The following is a 17,557-nucleotide window of genomic DNA, read 5'->3' as shown; positions in this document are numbered from 1 at the left end:
TTACCTCCTTGTACCATATCCACATGAACTTGAAGTTTTACTTGAAGAATTTAAGTTGGAAGTTAACTTAGTTAAATTAGTTCACTTAAAGGTTTTAAATTGAAAGTTAACTAAGTCAAAGTAGTTTACTTAAAGTTTTAAATTGAGACTTAACTAAGTTAAATTAGTTTACTTGAAGGTTTAAAGTTAAGAATTAACCAAGTTAAATTGATTTACTTAAAGATTTTAAATTGAGCGTTAACTAAGTTTAATTAGTTTATTTAAAGGTTTTACATTGAGAGTCAAACTCTTCGCTAGATACTTCTGGGGTACTGCCGCTTCTCAGAAAAAATTCACTAGACCAAATGGATCAATACTTGGTACCCCATTGCTGAGGGAAGACTTGGCATCAGAAACCTGAGAGATGTTGTTGAGGCATTCTAGCCAAACTTCGGTGGAGACTCAGATTGAATAACTCACTTTGGGCCATCGACACACTAAACAAGTATTGCAAGAACAATGTCCCTTCTGCACCAAGGTTTCAAGGACGACTCACCTACTTGCAGAAGCCTTTGTAAAGTCCATCGGGCTGCTCAAAGCCACATTTTCTTGAGCTTGGGTACTAGAGAAGGCTCACTTCAAGATCCTTGTAATCATGAAAACTCCATAAATATTCCTGTCAACTGGCTCTGGGGAGATGGAAGGTGGAATTTGAATTAACTGAACATAACTGTTCCACATGACATCGCCAACCTCATTGCTACAGTTCTCATTGTACATGGCCAACAACATCAGCCCTTTTGGAAATCATCCAAAGATGCTAGGCCACAACTTTACCGGTCTGGGAGGAAATCAGAGATCCTAGAATTGTCACTCCCATCTATAGGAATATATGAACTCCATCATTACTACGGACCAACTCCATAGTAAGATTACAAGGAGTGTTAAACTTGATCATCTTAATTGCCCATGTTTTTTGTTTTCATAGTACTTATAGTTTCAGTTACCTGCTAGCTAAAACTAAAGGTACTATGAAACCATGTCCTTCTGCTGTTCCGTGGAAGCATACGATTCACTCTTGCAAACTGATTCTCAGTAGTCCATTGTTTGGGTCATTTGCTTATAATCGTAAAAGGAGTTGCTCTCCCTCCTACTGCTTGCCACGGTGTCATTTATTTGCACCTCTTTCGATTAGTTGTAATTGGAACATGTCTGTTAGAGGTACCCTCTTTTTTGGCTTGCTTTGGTTTTTCTCTTGTTACAAGGGGCTCTTGACTGATGCTCATTTAGTGACATGGTTAATTTTTTTTTGGCACTTTGAAGCTTTCTTTTCGAGCTTAACTACATTTTTTGTAAGGGGTAGTACTCTTGTTTACGTTTTCTTGATCTACCATTGGAAGGGAGTAGTACTCCTTGTTCACATTTTGATAATTCTTGTTTGTAATGAGTAGTAGTCCTTATTTATGGCTTTCTAGGCATTTCTAGGGAGTTAATTATCCCCGTTATAAATTTGGAGCATTATCTGAATTAATATAGAAGGGAAGGGGACTCCAAAATGCTCCCCACCTTCAGGTGGTTTTTTAAAAAACAAAAATACCAAACAACTCAATATACCAAAAAATCAATATAACAAACAACTCATAATATATAAACAACTTAATATACCAAAAAATCAATGTACCAACAAATCAATTTACCAAACAAATCATTATACCTAACAACTCACAATCTATAAAGATTTGTAAAAATAAAATAAATACCTGAGTGACGATGGAGTCAGAAAAAAAATTTGCAATGAAATATAAAATTTGTAAAAGTTTAATTGAATCAGTATATATTAACTGTAAAAACCTAAATGTGTAAAAATTCTAAAATTTCGTAATAAATTTTTAAAATTTGTAAAAATAAAGAAAATTACAAAAAACTATAAAATAAATACTTGGGGCGGTAGAGAGACGGCGGCGATGGAAAGAAAGAGAGAAGAGAAGAAGAGGAGAAGAGAAAGTAAAAAGAAAAAGAGAAGAGAAGAAAAAGAAAAAGAGAAGAGGAAGGAAGCCGGCTGAGGTGGCGAATGGTCGAGACAATGACGGGTCAACAGCTGTGGGAGAAACAAACTGAAAAGAGGAGAATAGAATGAAAAGAGAAAAAGAGAAGAGGAAGGAGGGTGGCCCAGGCGGCGATAAGTAGCAAGGGGGAAGAACGAAAAAAGAAGAGAGTTGAAGAGAAAGGCGGTGAAAATGAAGGAGCAGGGAGGGAGAGGGAAGAGGGAAGAGAGAGAGAGGGAGACGGAGAGAGGGGGGGGGGGGGGGGAAGAAAGAGGGGGAAATAAAAATTTGTGTTATTAAAAATTGACAGGGAAATTTTAGAGTTAATTTTGAACTAATTTTTTAAAAAATAATAATATTATTTATATTTAAAGATATTTATTAATTTTTGTGATGAAAAAGTTCGAAAAGTAATATTAGTTATAGAGTTAATTTTGTGTTTGAATCTTGATTTTTTCAATTAAATTTAAGATTATTAGTATTAATCAACAAAAATAATAGGAATTATGAATAGGAGTGATGTGTGAGGAAATAACACGGGTCCAATGTGAAGGATCGCATGGTACGGCCGGAAAATGCGCAAGCTAAAGCGGTAAAAACACATAGTAACCAAACTTAAAAATGCATAGAAATAACGAATCTAAGGGTTGAACCCTTGAAGTTCCCAGACGTTCAATGTAATATAAAATAAGCGAACATGGGGCTGATGCAAAACTATAAAATCGAATATAAAGAGGGTGAACAACGATACCTACGTTTTTCACGGTCGCTTGATCTTCACTTGAGGCTCCGACATAGCAGCCCTCTAATTCGTTCACACCATACCGAAGTTGGGATCTCTACGTCCTCTTTACTAGAAGAGAAGAAAATTGCATCTTAGTGCACAAAGAGAGTGGCGGATGAATTCTATTGGTGGAAGAGGGGATTTTTCTTTTTTTGGTTATGTAACAATGTTCATAATTATTTTCCAAATAATTATATTTTATATATATACACCTTGTTTTATAATTAAAAATATTTCTAAATACATCCTATAATCTATAAGGCATTTTTCTCTTTATTCCAAGTAAAGAGATTTCCAAAATGGCTAGAATTGCACTTTTCAAAATGATAATTTGCTAGCCATTTATTTCCTTACATGAAATTTCATGGGATCAAAACAATTAGGCTTGGCCGAATTTATTTGTTAAAAATACAAGCCCAATGAATTTTTATTTAAATCAAATTTAATAAAAATTCAATTTAATTGAGCTCAACTTATAATTAATCTAATTAGATTCATAAGCTCAAATTATCCTTATTATTTAATAAGATCCAAATTATTAAATTATAGGGACAAGCCCAATACAAATTAATACCATTTTGGGGCTTTCTTTCATCCAATGGCGATCTCTTTGTGAGTAATCCAATTACTTGTGGAATTAATTTCAAATTAATTCCTTGTTTATTTTCGATAATTTGTGTGTGACTCTTTAAATTCACATTTCAGCTAGACTGTGGTTTGTGTCTAACACTTTTATTAATTACATTCAATTTAATTAATAATTCTTGATTAACCCTTATTCAAGAAAGCCCGTCACCATGGGGGCTGTCTAGCAACGGTTCATAGCTCTAGAGACTAGGTGAATTACTGTGTGAACATTTAGGCTTTCGAGTCCATACGGTAAGGTCCTTCTGTCTACCACCTCCCGGCCTTAGTCTAGGGCATGGAGCTAGGTGTTGGTTTCCATCATGGATTAGGCATCTATGCTTAATACTTAAGATCGCATTACGCCAAAATATCTCGACATAGGAATCTCCTTTTCCTATTCGATGAACGACTGTAACCATGGATTCAAAAATCATGAATGCATCTCCAAGTGCATAGGAGATACCTTTGTCACATATTAACAGGGGACGGATCCTCTTCTTGGAACTCACTATCATTGCTAAACACTCCGACTATACTAGACAAAGCTTATGATAATTATTTTTTTACACAATTAAAAGGCACCTCGAAATGCGAGTGGATTTGCTTGAGAACGCACAAACGGAAACGGTGATAAAAATGCATAAATTAAAATGAAAATATCATTAAATAATAGTTCCAAGAGTTGTAACCTTGGAGTTCCCGGGCGTTCGATGTAGTTAATAATAATAAACAACAATAATAAAATTAACGCGGCTATTGGTTGAATAGAAACGAGTTTAAAAATCCGTAAATAAAATTTACCTCTTTGATTTATTTCGCACCTCCTTTGTTTGATTCGTTCACACAAGGCTTCAACGTACAAACTTTCTAAAGTTGCGCCAACGCCACATCGAAATCGGGATCCCTTAACCGTCTTTGCTAGAAGAAATTTAGGGAGAGAAATACACACCAAGTGTGTATTCAAGAGGGATGGCCGATAGGTGGAGTTAGGATGTAGGAAATTATTTTTTGTATTCTGTATTCATTCATTAGTTATTCTAAATAACTAATACACATATATATACATGAAAGAATCGGTATGGTCATAGAATGCGTCGCAAGCGTGAAATAAAAAATAATTAAAATGGTTCAAAGGGGTGGTCCCTTTGAGATTTTTGGACATTTGGTGTTTCTCAAAAGCATAATAATCAATATATAAAAATGCTAGACAAAGTAGCTAGAGGATGAAACAAAAAGCATAGAAATAAAAATGAAACTTTACCTTTTTTTGTTTCTATAGTTGAGCAGCAACGTGCATTGATTTCCTTTACGCTCTCCCATTCCGTTTACTTTAGGATCCAAATTAGAAACCCACTAATTTGTCCACAACGTATTAAGGAAGAGAAATAGTTCTTTTTCTATTGCTAGACAGAACAAAGAACAAGAAGACAAACAACTACAGACTAACACTATTTTTTAGTGCTTTCGGAATGTTTTATGTTCTAGCTCGAATTCAATTCAATGTAGAACAAAAATGAGAACATTTTTGGAGAGAAGAGAGAGCAAATTTTGTGCCTTAGGCGCTGGTCATACATGATGTGTGTAGTTTTGCATATTACATACAATTGAATTAAAAAATAAATGCATATAACCTTTAACAATGATGAAATAACCACTCCATAGTGTTCATCATGGTGAGAAGTTTTAACTCCTTCTTTGCTTGCTCCAACCACCCTCAAATAAGCTTGGACTTCAAGTATGCACTGGGTTTGATATAATCAAATTAAATCGAGCCCAACCAAAGCCCATTGGACAATAATTGATTAAATTAATTTTAGCCCAACTATGTTCGAAGATTCATTTAATCCAATTAAATAAATGTAAGCCCAAACTCTAGTTAATTGATCCAATCAATTGATTAAGGCAAACCAAATAAATTAATCCAATTAATTTGAAGGTTTTAAGCCCAAAATTAATTAATCTAATTAATTAATTCTTGAGCCATCCATCAATGGATTATTAAATAAATGATCCAATCATTTATATATTGTCCTTAAATCAATTTAATTCAATTAAATCAATTTATTTCTTCTCAAATTAATTCCAAATTAATTCCACCAATTACATAGTGATTTGTGTGTAACTCTTTAGATTCACCCTAAACTAGATTTAGGCATTGTGTTCAAGACAAATAATTAATTAAATCTAATTTAATTAATTATTTTCAATTAATCATTAATAAAAAATGCACGTCACTATGGGTGGCCGTTTAACAACGGTCCATGGTACTAGAGACAAAGTGAATATTGGCGTGAACATTTAGGCTCTCGAGTTCCATACAGGTACAGTCCTTTCGTCGACCATCTCCCGGTCTTAGTATAGGGCATGGAATTGGGCAACGGTTCCCATTTTGGACCAGACAACTATGTTGAGTACTTGAGATGCGTTTACTCTATTGATCGACAAAGGAAACCATTTTCTATTTGACCAATCGCTAGGACCATAGACTTAGAAGTTTAAACCATCTTAGAGCGCATAGGAGATATATCCATCATAAACTGATAGGGAACGGATTCTATGTTGAAAACCATTGTCCCCAATACATAATCTGACTACATTGGAAAAGGCTTATAACGACCACATCGATGAAACAATCATCTCTCGCCAAATCAAAGATACAACCATCATATGCATGCGACTGACATGATTCCTCAACTCTAAGGACTAATCCTGTACTATCGGAGCCGGGAATTCAAGTCATACTGACCAAGCCTCCAAGATTTTCATATGATGATTCCCATGAGTCAGTTCAATTAGTTAACAACATTGTCAACTAATCGACTAAAATTGCATAGACATCCCATGTTTGTCGCCGATGAAACACGACACTCATCCAATGAATGCAATACTTAGTGCAAGTCTTTATAGGACTCTCGATGTCCAATCTTGAAGTTCTCGACTTCGAAGTTTTCAATCCAACCCTCATAAGTTGGTTTCATAGGTGCCATCCAATGCGCAACCCAACCACATGGGTTATTCAATTGGTCTGTGGGTATTTATTGTAACGTTAAAACACTATTCAATGTAAATAATAAGCACAACAAACACATGATGCCACAGATGAATACTTAATACATTTATCAAGATAGTATCACATTCATGGTTCCCAAAACCGCTAACAATTGGCTTTCTGGTCATCATTAATCTCCCACTTGACCTAAAGCCGGTTGCCTATATCCCTCAGACCTATCTAAGTGAGCAATTTGCGATACTAGTTCGGTCTCACGGGTCTACCATATTTTCTGCCGAAAGGATGCGATCCAACCGCACGTTACAGCTTCCTACCATCGTTCCAAACTGATGGTGGCGTCTAAGAATATTGCTTGAATCTGTGATGAGATCTCGACCCTTTTCCTTGTCGCATTGCCTAGTTGTTATCCTCCAGGTAACTACTGGCTTGGCCGTGCTAGGCTCCACATTCAACCATTATATATGGATTTTTATTCAAGAAACTTCCTGAGCAACTTTTAAAGTCACTATACATTTGACTCTCATGGTGAAAACTATTGTGGCATCCCGCTTGAAACCATTCCAAGCCACCACATCACCATTAAGTTTGAATGTAAATTCAAATTGAGACTACCCACCATTCACATATAACTGGAAACTAGTATTGCCATACCTTTCAGAATCAACACTCTATTTATAGGCATCAAGAACATTTCTTTAATCCTTATTCAGGTACTGAAGAGTAATCTTGACTCCTATGCAGTGCCTTATCGATACACTCTCTATAGGTTGTGCTCAAAGCACACACAACATTCGACCTAGTGCATCAGACCACATACCCATGTTGTCAACGGTAAAAGACATAAAGGATGCCAAACATCTTTCTAAGCTCCTCATCAGTCCTCGAAGGCTAATTCTTGGATGGCTTAACCCTATGATAAGGAAAGAAATCCAATTCCTTCATGGAGAATTCCTTGAATAATGTTTGTGCTTCAGTGTCTCCCAACATCTTCACATCATTCCAAATGAGTAAGATGTTCACACCTAAAACACAACTAAGCTCCCACTGACCTTCTAACTCATTCTTGACCTGAGTCATACCCTGCATGACCTTGTCTACACGATTATTCTAGATACAGGAAGTTTCAAACCTAGTTTGTACTCGATGTCGAATCTCGTGGCTCCAAGCCATTCATCCAACTCGATGTCCTACATCGTTTCACCTTATGTCTTCGGATCATAATCCAATTGACTAGTCGGACTCAGAAACCTGTACCTATTAGGTAACTAAGGTATTCTAATCATCCCTCAAGGGGCCAGAATATAGTGAGTTACTGGAAGAATCCGATTATAAATGATGTTTGCTACATTTGACTGAAGTGTCTCTTCACTTGATTCCTCAAGGAGCTAATCCTCACGTTAGTGAAAGATCAATCGAACCAAGTCCAACAAGGTTCGAACCCTTCCTTATCAGAGACAGCGTTCAATTGTTGCACTCTGAGAAAAAACTCCACTGAGTGTGAATTTCATTATGGTCAGATTTTTCAAGAACTCCCACTAATTACGCATTACCTCGATTTAACCAAAGGATTTAATCTTTCAACCAGTTTTACTCTCCACTTCAAGTCTAATTATCCTAATTTTTCAAAAGGTTTTGTTCTCCTAATTATCCTAATCGGTATGGCCCGAGAACGCGGCGGAAGTGTGAAATAAAAATATAATTAAAATGGTTCAAAGGGGTGTTCCATTAAGATTTTCAGGCATTCGGTGTTTGTCAAAAGCAAAATAATCCAGTTAATTTGAAAGGTATTAAGTCCCAAATTAATTAATCCAATTAATTAAATCTTGAGCCATCCATCAAATTTATTAATAAATAAATGATCCAATCATTTATATATTCTTCTTAAATTAGTTTAATCTAATTAAATTAATTTATTTTTTCAAGAATTAATTCTAAATTAGTACCCTTGGCAATTTATGCAAGCATCATACGTGAATTTTAACTATCGAACTATGATTCCATTTTTCCTTTTACCCTCGCCCATCATGGCCACAGGATCGCTCGAAGCGCTTGCAACGACTGACTTTGCTTCATTTTTCTTTCACATTCGACGTTCGGCACGCTTGCCTTTCGCTCTTGAGGTCGAAGCCTCCAAATTCAATACTGACAGCACAGATTTTTCAATCGTTGCCTCGTATTGGTCCAACTATTTTTATCATCTCATGAATGGTCTTCTTAAGCCCATTTAGATTTCATGATAAATAGATTGAAGGAAGGGATACAGAGATCTGAAGGATTACGTCAATGTACATCTCCTTTTAAGATCAACATTGAGGGCTTAGAGCTTCTCCATAAGGGATTGCATCTTAACCCAATATTTGTGTATAGACGATCTTCAATCATCTTGGCTTCAAGAAATGCTTCCGTCGCAGCATATCCAATATGCCGGTTCGGTGCCTCATAAATTTAATTTATGTGGAGCATTATTGAGCCAATAACGTCTATCTTGTCATACCGCTCATGGATGATAGAAGCATGTATGACGCTACGGACCTTGCGATGGTCCTTATATCTTAATCCCGAACGTCAAACATTCTTTAAGTAAGGACTCCTTTCAAAAGTCCGATGGAAGTGGCTTTTCCATGACATAAGCTAGGTTCAAAAATCGAGGGCAATCCTTCGATTTTCCCAGCCAATTTAATTAATTATTTTCCATCAAATAAATCTCAAAAATAAAACTAAAAAATGGATCTAAAACATGCATTCAAATCAGAGACCAGAAACAATAAGTAAATCATAGTAATATTGAGTTTGAGTTAAGATTTGGTCTTTTAGTCGTTAACCCCTCCCACTATTTCACAAAATCCCACCACTCTCAAGTGGGGTTTTGATAAATCCTTTCCTAGTGGGCTTGAAATCCAAAAACATAATTTACCATGTCCCATTTTTATGATTCGCATGGAAAAGGCCTCATGGGAGGCTATTGATGTCATTCTCATTCCATGAGATTCTCAAGATATTTTGCCTCACTTCTTCATATGATCTCTCGAGGACTCCAACTGAATTATGTAACTCGGTGTTAAGCCCAACCGATCAACTAAATCACACCTCAATCGTCGCCCCCCGCGAATCGTGCGACAGGAAAACAATGAGTGTATTCCTTTGTTCATAACAATAATATATCTTTCCTTCTGTTCCAAATGTCTAGAGACCACATTTGGATAGCGGTAGCATCCTCATGATATTTTTATGGATGGAAGGCCTGGACAAATTGAAATGCCATTTCGATACAAGTCCATTATGGGCTTAATATTTAATTAGTGTTGGGTTCATTCCTTCAACCAAATCTCACCTCAACTGTCGCCCCCCAAGACTCTTGAGATAAGGAAATAGTGAGAGTGTTCCTTTGTTTACAATAATGGTGCAGCTTGCCTCTAGTCCAAATGTGTCACGACTCGTGAGACCACACTTGGGTAGTGGCAATAGGGGTGGTAGGTCAGTCGAGCCGGCTCGCGAGCTCACCGAGCCGGCTCGACTTTGAGCTCGACTCGAGCTCGAAAAATTCGAGCTTGAGTCGAGCTAGCTCGAGCTCGAGCTGGGTTTTTGTTGTTCACTAGCTCGCGAGCTGGTGAATATATATATATTTATTTTATATTTTTATTTTTAAATTTTTTATATATTTAATTTTATATTTAATATTTGATCAGTTTTATAATTTAAATTGACCATATATTATAATTATTAATTAATATCATACATTTTATCTTGAATAATAATAAATTATGGTACTTTTATTTATACATTTAATCTTTATATAAAAATAAATTTAATCAACAACTTAGTAAATTATAATTTTTTTTATAATTAAAATTATTATAATATCTTTATGTTATATTTTAATATATATTTGTATTATGTTATACATTTTTAAATTGACAAGTAATTCACTTATGATTTTTTATCACTTATAAATTTATGTCAAAATTTAGTAATTCCTATGAATTAAGCTAAAAATCATAATAATAATAATATCAACAACAATATTAATAATAATGATTATGATGATGATGGTTGAACTTCTAATTATTATTTTATTATATATATAATGAGATTAAAAAATTTAATCAATAATTACAATATCTTAAAATCCGGACTCCTGATTTATACGAAATTTAAATATATACAAGACTGTGTCCATTAGATCATATCAGACGGTATGATTTAAAATCACATGGCCTGATTCAACTATACACCGTCTTCAATGATTACTCTTATGTTTCGAGTATGATATCGTGACATCCGTATGTCCAATAAGTTTAAAACTTTACGAAATATATTTTTTTGTAAGTTTTATCATATCTAACGATCAGATCTAAATTTTGATGGCCCGATTAACTCATGTTGTTCAACAATGTAAGATGATAGTTAAATCAATGTTATACTAACATTTATAAATATATACATTTGCAAATTGTGAACATATATTAATTTCAATTATATCTATCTAAAAATTTTATGATTTGATCTGATGATTTAAAATAATAATAATAATAATAGTTGTAGTAATAATAATAATAATAATAATAGTTGTAATAATAAAAATAATAATAATAGTTGTAGTAATAATAATAATAATAATAATAATACTAATAATAATAATAATAATAATAATAATAATAGTAATACAAAAAGTCAAAATCAAAACCCATCACTTTCTCTCTCTTGTTCTCGTTTCTTCTTCCTCTTTTCTTTCTCTCTTTCTGTTTCTTCCCCATTCTCTCCTCTCAAATTCTCAATTCTTCCCCAAACCCATCTCTTAATCCCTAACCCCAAACTCACGGCAACAAGAACGGCAGGTCGGCAACGAGTACGGCGGCGAGTGCGCCGACGATCTTTCTCCTCATTTCTTCCCCAAACCCATCTCTTAGAACCCTAGTCCCAAACTCACGGCAACAAGGACGGTAAGTCGGCAACGAGGACGGCGACGAGTACTACTTTAAGGTAATCCTTCTCTCTGTTGCATTTTGCTCGTTCTTCTTTTTCTTGGGTTTGGGTGTCTTTTTAGCATCTTCTTTAATTTTTTTCTTGGGTTTGGTTGTGTTTTTAGGGGATTTGTTTAATTCTTGTTTTTCTTGGATTTTTAGGGGATTTTTTTTCTTGGATTTGGGTGTGTTTTTACCATCTTCTTTAATTTTTTTTCTTGGGTTTGGTTGTGTTTTTAGGGGATTTGTTTAATTCTTGTTGTTAGATTCCTTTCCAGCCTTAGTTCCTTACACTTTTGTTTGCTTTGAGAGTTATTTGTAAAAGAGTTGTAATGTAGTAAGAAAGACCATTATCAATTAGTAACATTTCTGAATTTCCTATCGTCTCTTTCGTCTCTCCTTCCCACCTCCATTCTGCTGCAATGTTAAATTTTTCTGCTACAATTTTCTGGAACAAGTGCTCGAGCTCGAGCTCGAGCTTGAGCTCAAAAATGCTGCATCGAGCTTGAGCTCGAGCTCTACCTGGGCGAGCTCGAGCTCGAGCTCGAGCTCTAAATTACAGAGTCGAGCTCGAGCTCGAGTTCGACAAAAATGGTCGAGCTCGACTCGAGCTCGACTCGTTGACAGCCCTAAGTGGCAACTTCCTCACCATATTATGGTGGATGGAAACCTTTGGACAGATCAAACCATAATCCAAGTCTATTTTGGGCCCTAACACTTTATTGTTTGCATGCACAAATATCAAATATTTAAATGCATTTAAAAAAAAGTATTAAATGCATCGCATGCAAAATAATTAAGCATACTCCTGTGGGATGATCACGAGCCCAACCTATACAACCCACTGAGCCCTCAATGAGTATGTGGTCTGTCTAAGGTGGCCCTATACTATTACAAAAGTAATTTACCCATCAATATTTAAATGTGCTTTGTAACTTCTCCAAGGGCCTCCTCCTCCGTGGACCTTCTTCTCTATGGGCTTACATTAAAATAAAAAATCTTAATAAAATTCCTATACTACTCTCATTATATTTAAAAATAAACCCTGATCAGAAGTCGGGGTGAGTACAAAAGGAGAAAAATAGCAAACCTTATTATTCCAAGGCTAAAAACGAGAGCGGGAGAGAAGATAGCATTCCAACCATAAACATAAACATATAAGAGGTCGCGGGTTTCGTGATCCTCCATACATACATTTCATAATATACATACCACGTTATCTTACAGTCCATGATATCCAATATCACAAAATAAACTATACGAAGAAAATACAAGTTTGCAATTTGCAATTAAAGGATGATAAAAAATATGTGCATCCAATGCACATAATAAATCCAATTAATTATGCAATCAACTTTTAACAAAATCCAATTTTATCCAAAAAAAATTAAAATCAGCACAATTAATAATGAAAAAAAAATTCTAGAAAATTAAATTTTTCGAAAAACAGTGAGAAATGGCTCAACCATCGACCGTTGGCCTTGCAGCTCGCGCTAACGTCGTACCTGTAATCACAGCCTACCTGCTGCGCGACCCAGGCTACGCTCTAGCTTCCCTGACTACGTGCGCGTCTGGCCGTGCATGCTGAAGGATCGCGTGGTACAACTCGGAAACACGCTAGCGAAAATGATAAAACATAATGCACAATAACGGAAAATACACATGAGAATTTAACGAATCCAAGGGATGTACCCTTATAGTACACGAACATTCAATGTACTAAAATAAAAACATACATGGAGCTGATGTAAAAAGCATCAAAATCGAAAAACACAAAGGTGAAAAAAATGATACCTTTTGTTTTTCACGGTCGCTTGAAATATCCTTCACTTGAGGCTCCAACGTAGCAACCCTCTAATTTGTCCACACCATACAAGATTCGAAATCTCTGCATTCTTTTTGTTAGAAGAGAATCAGAGAAAAAATGCACCAAGTGCATTAAGAGAGAGGCACAACCGAATAGCTAGGAAGAGAGGAGGGAATTTTTTTGTGTTGTGTAATTGTACTTATAATTATTTCATAAATAATTATATTACACATATATATACCTTGTTTGATAATTAAGAATATTTCTAAATACATTCTATTATCTAAAAGATATATTTCTCTTTATTCCAAACAATGAGTTCCCCAAAATGGCTAGAATTGCACCTTCCAAAAATACAATTTGCTAGCCATTTATTTCCTTCCATGGATTTTTTCATGGGCTTAAAATTAGTGGGCTTGGCCAATTTTTACCATTAAAAATCACAAGCCCAATGAATTTTATCTAAATTCAATTTAATAAAAATTTAATTTTATTGAGCCCAATTTGTATTTAATCTAATTAAATACAAAAGACCAAATTATCCGTAATATTTAATAAGGACAAGCCCAAATATAAATTAATGCCATTAATTTATTCTTAGGCCCTTTTCCATCCAATGGATCTCTCTCTCTCTTTTTAAGTAATTCAATTACTTGTGGAATTAATTCCAAATAAATTCCTTGTTCCTTTCCAATGATTCATGTGAGACTCTTTAGTTTATCTTTCAGCTAGACTTGGACTAGTATCTAACATTATTATTAATTAAATCATATTTAATTCATAAATCTTGATTATCCCTTAATCAAGAAAGCCCGTCACCGTAGATAGCCGTCTAGCAACGGTCCATTGCATTAGAGATTAGGTGAATTACCGTGTAAACATTTAGGCTCTCGAGTTCATACAGGTCTGGTCCTTCCTTCTATCGTCTCCTGGCCTTAGTTTGGGGCAAGGAATTAGGTGTCGAGTCCCATCTTATACTAGACGTCTATGCTTAATACTTGAGATCGCGTTACATCAAGTTTCTTGACATAGGAACCTGCTTTTCCTATTCGATCAACGACTGTGGCCACAGTTTTATAGAGTGTTAACGCATCTTCAAGTGTGTAGGAGATACCTCTATCGTGTACTAAAAGGGGATGGATCCTCTTCTTGGAACTCACCGTCCTAGCTACATACTCCGACTCCACTGGGTAAGGCTTAAGATGATCGTGTCTGTGACACAGTCACCTCTCTCGAACAAACCCAAGCCAGTCATCGTATGCATGTGACTGTCGTGATTCCTTAAATTTGAGAACTACTCCCACGCTATCGGAGTTGGGGACTCAAATCGTACCGACCAAGCCTCTAAAGGTTCCATACAACGATCTCCGCGAGTCAGTTTAGTCAGTTGACCACCTTGTCAACTAAGCCACTCATCCAACGTCTGTCACCGATGAATCGTAGCACTCATTCAATGAATGCAATACTCAGTGCAAGTATAAATAGGACTCTTGATACTTAGTCTCGAGATCCTCGACTTTGAACATTTTAGACTAACCCTCAGACGTTGGTTTCATTGCCGCCATTCAATGCGCAACCGTACTACATGGGTTATTAAGTTGTCTGTGGGCATCTGTTGTGACGTAAAAGAGTGCTTGACATAATTTGATAAGCACAACAGATACGTGGGCCGAAAATGAATACATATCATATTCCTCAGAATAATATTGCTTAAATAAAAATTTCTTGAATGGTTCTCATAACCGCCAATCTAATTGATTTTTTTGGTTACCTAGTCCAACACAATGAGCTTGGATTGTTGTTTCGAACATGGGCTGATACACGCTAAATCTTAACAAACGAGACCTACAAAACAACACGTTAGCACTCTGATGCCCAAGTTTGTACTAGATTTAAGAAGAGATAATTAAGAAAATAAAACAAAATAAGAGGTTGAAATATAAAGATCGAACCATGGTAGAAAATATGTTTCTTCCCAGCTGATGGGGAAGCGCACCTAGAAAGCCAAGTGTATGCCACATGGGGATGGTTGGGTATGGACCATGGGCCAATCATCCTTATTAGGCCATACTTCTAGGTTGAATTCAGGGACACCTTAGACTCCTACCCTCCTTCATGGGCCATTAAGCCTTCTAGGCCGTTGGCGTTCAAGTACTGGTCATCCTTGATCCTTTTTATACTTTTTGGGCTGAGCTTTATTTAGGCAATACACATAATTCAGTTTCGCCCCCACTCTATAAGTGACCTCCTGTAGCACCCCCTTCGCTACAAGGGCTATATCTAACCTAAATGTCCTACTTATAGTACTCCCTGTGTTTATATATATAAATGCACATAATCATCTAATCAATATACATACGTATTCACAACGTCATAACGACATAGTCAACTCACAACATCACATATATAAAAATCAAACACCACAGGTGATCCACCACAGTTGATCGCTACGCCTATGTTCTCTTTATACAAACAAAATAAGATTTGTACTCTAGCTGACAAGAGAAGAAAACAGCATACTGGCCCGACCTGACTGAGTATAGTGCGTAGACCTATTCTTCGTCAAATACCTCAAAGTCTACTCCTGAAAGAAAATATCAACAGAGGGATGAGCCTGCCACTCAGTAAGTAAATAATCAGCCCTATCTATATATGTATATCAAACACAACCTAAGATATGATAGATAAGCAACATGCATGGAATACAGTCAATTTAACTCCAACATAATGAATTGTAATACACCACATAGCTGTCTCACAAATAAATAATCAATTAAACTTTTCTTTTCCTAGTTTGCTTACCAGAAGGTGATATCGTGTTTTTTCCCGTCAACTCAATCTCACCGTTATATAAATTTAAGTGAATCCCCTTGACAGCCGGCTCATCAATCTCATTCCGCATCATAGCTCTTTCAATTCGCATCATAGCTCTTTTATTTCGCATTATAGCTCTTTTCACATCACATCTTTTTCATATCGCATCAAAGCTCTTTTCATTTCATTTCTTTCTCATATCGCATCAAAGCTCTTTTCATTTCATTTTGCCTTATAGGCTTTTCAACACGTCAAGGGGTATTCACGCCACAATTACATTCAATTTCCACCACGCCCTCATTTCCACATATCACCATTCTTGTAATCAACTAGTAACATAAAATAATATATCTTTATATTCTCATTTTCAGACACCCACAACACAACATACTACAAACATGATATTCAACACATTTTCTCATTCCACGTACACAATGCCATCAATCAATTCAAATCATTCACCACGCATATATTTTCAGATAAAACAATATCAGCATGAACCACAAAGTCATATAATAGTAATACCACAAATAAAAAGAACATATATAGATAATACTAATTATTTACTTACCTCAACCTCACAACGTTTGTTTCTACTCAATCGCTAATTGTTAGTCCTTTCACATCAACCCCCCGTATCCTATAATGAGTTATACCACACACAATTAATATATCGAGGATATCGTAATTTCTTTAAAATATAATATTGAATATTATTTGTACAATTTCTAATAATTCTTTAATATTTCATTTCTATCAAAATACAAATCTTCATTATTCCTCTTTATTAACCTACCATTTATTAAATATAATTTTCGGAATATTTCTATGGATTTCTTATCAATTTCTCGCTATTATATAATTTAATTAAATAACAATACATAGAATTGCGTATTTGGTTAACAATTCCGATGGAATTATATAAATTTGCTACAGCAACATTCGAATCTAATAAATTTAATAATCTAATTAACCAAGGATATCATTTTTATATCCGATTTGGTATTTAATTCGGTACTAATTTAAATAGCCAAACTCGTAAAATATTTCGGTTAATTAGTACATCACTTAGTATAAACAATATTTAATAAATGGACTAATTAGATAATATAATTATATAAATTAATCAAAATTAAAATTATAATTATCGTACCTCGGTTTCTTTTTCTTTCTCGGCTGAGAGGAAATTGCAATTTCTCATTTCTCAATTGTGTGTGTTATGCTTGTGTGTATATATAAAACAAAACAAAGAGAAAGAGTAAAAAAATGAAAAAGAGAGAGTGAGGCGGTGGAGGGGTGATGGCCCCACCTCCCACTCTCAATTCTCTCTATCCAATTACATGTATATGTATATATTATTCATTAATATATATACTAATATATATGTATTATTTACTAATACATATATATAAATAATAATAATAATATGGTGATGGCCCCACCTCCCACTCTCAATTCTCTCTCTCTCCAATTACATGTATATGTATATATTATTCATTAATATATATACTAATATATATGTATTATTTA

General features: G+C 35.0%; 1 long non-coding RNA gene across 1 annotated transcript; it reads right to left on the bottom strand.

Moving 5' to 3' along the window:
- Nucleotides 1-12,703: 12,703 nt before the first annotated feature.
- LOC148787458 (uncharacterized) lies at nucleotides 12,704-17,244 on the bottom strand. The gene is made up of 4 exons (XR_016066416.1): nucleotides 17,181-17,244; nucleotides 16,599-16,667; nucleotides 13,201-15,797; nucleotides 12,704-13,023 (listed from the first exon to the last, which is right to left on the bottom strand). It is a non-coding gene; the product is annotated as an uncharacterized LOC148787458 (long non-coding RNA).
- Between the last annotated feature and the right edge of the window lie 313 nt (nucleotides 17,245-17,557).

Source organism: Sesamum indicum, linkage group LG7 (assembly GCF_026168435.1).
Source record: "Sesamum indicum cultivar Baizhima isolate 11 linkage group LG7, ASM2616843v1, whole genome shotgun sequence".
Taxonomy (NCBI): Eukaryota; Viridiplantae; Streptophyta; class Magnoliopsida; order Lamiales; family Pedaliaceae; genus Sesamum; species Sesamum indicum.
This window is presented reverse-complemented; position numbering and strand designations above follow the sequence as displayed.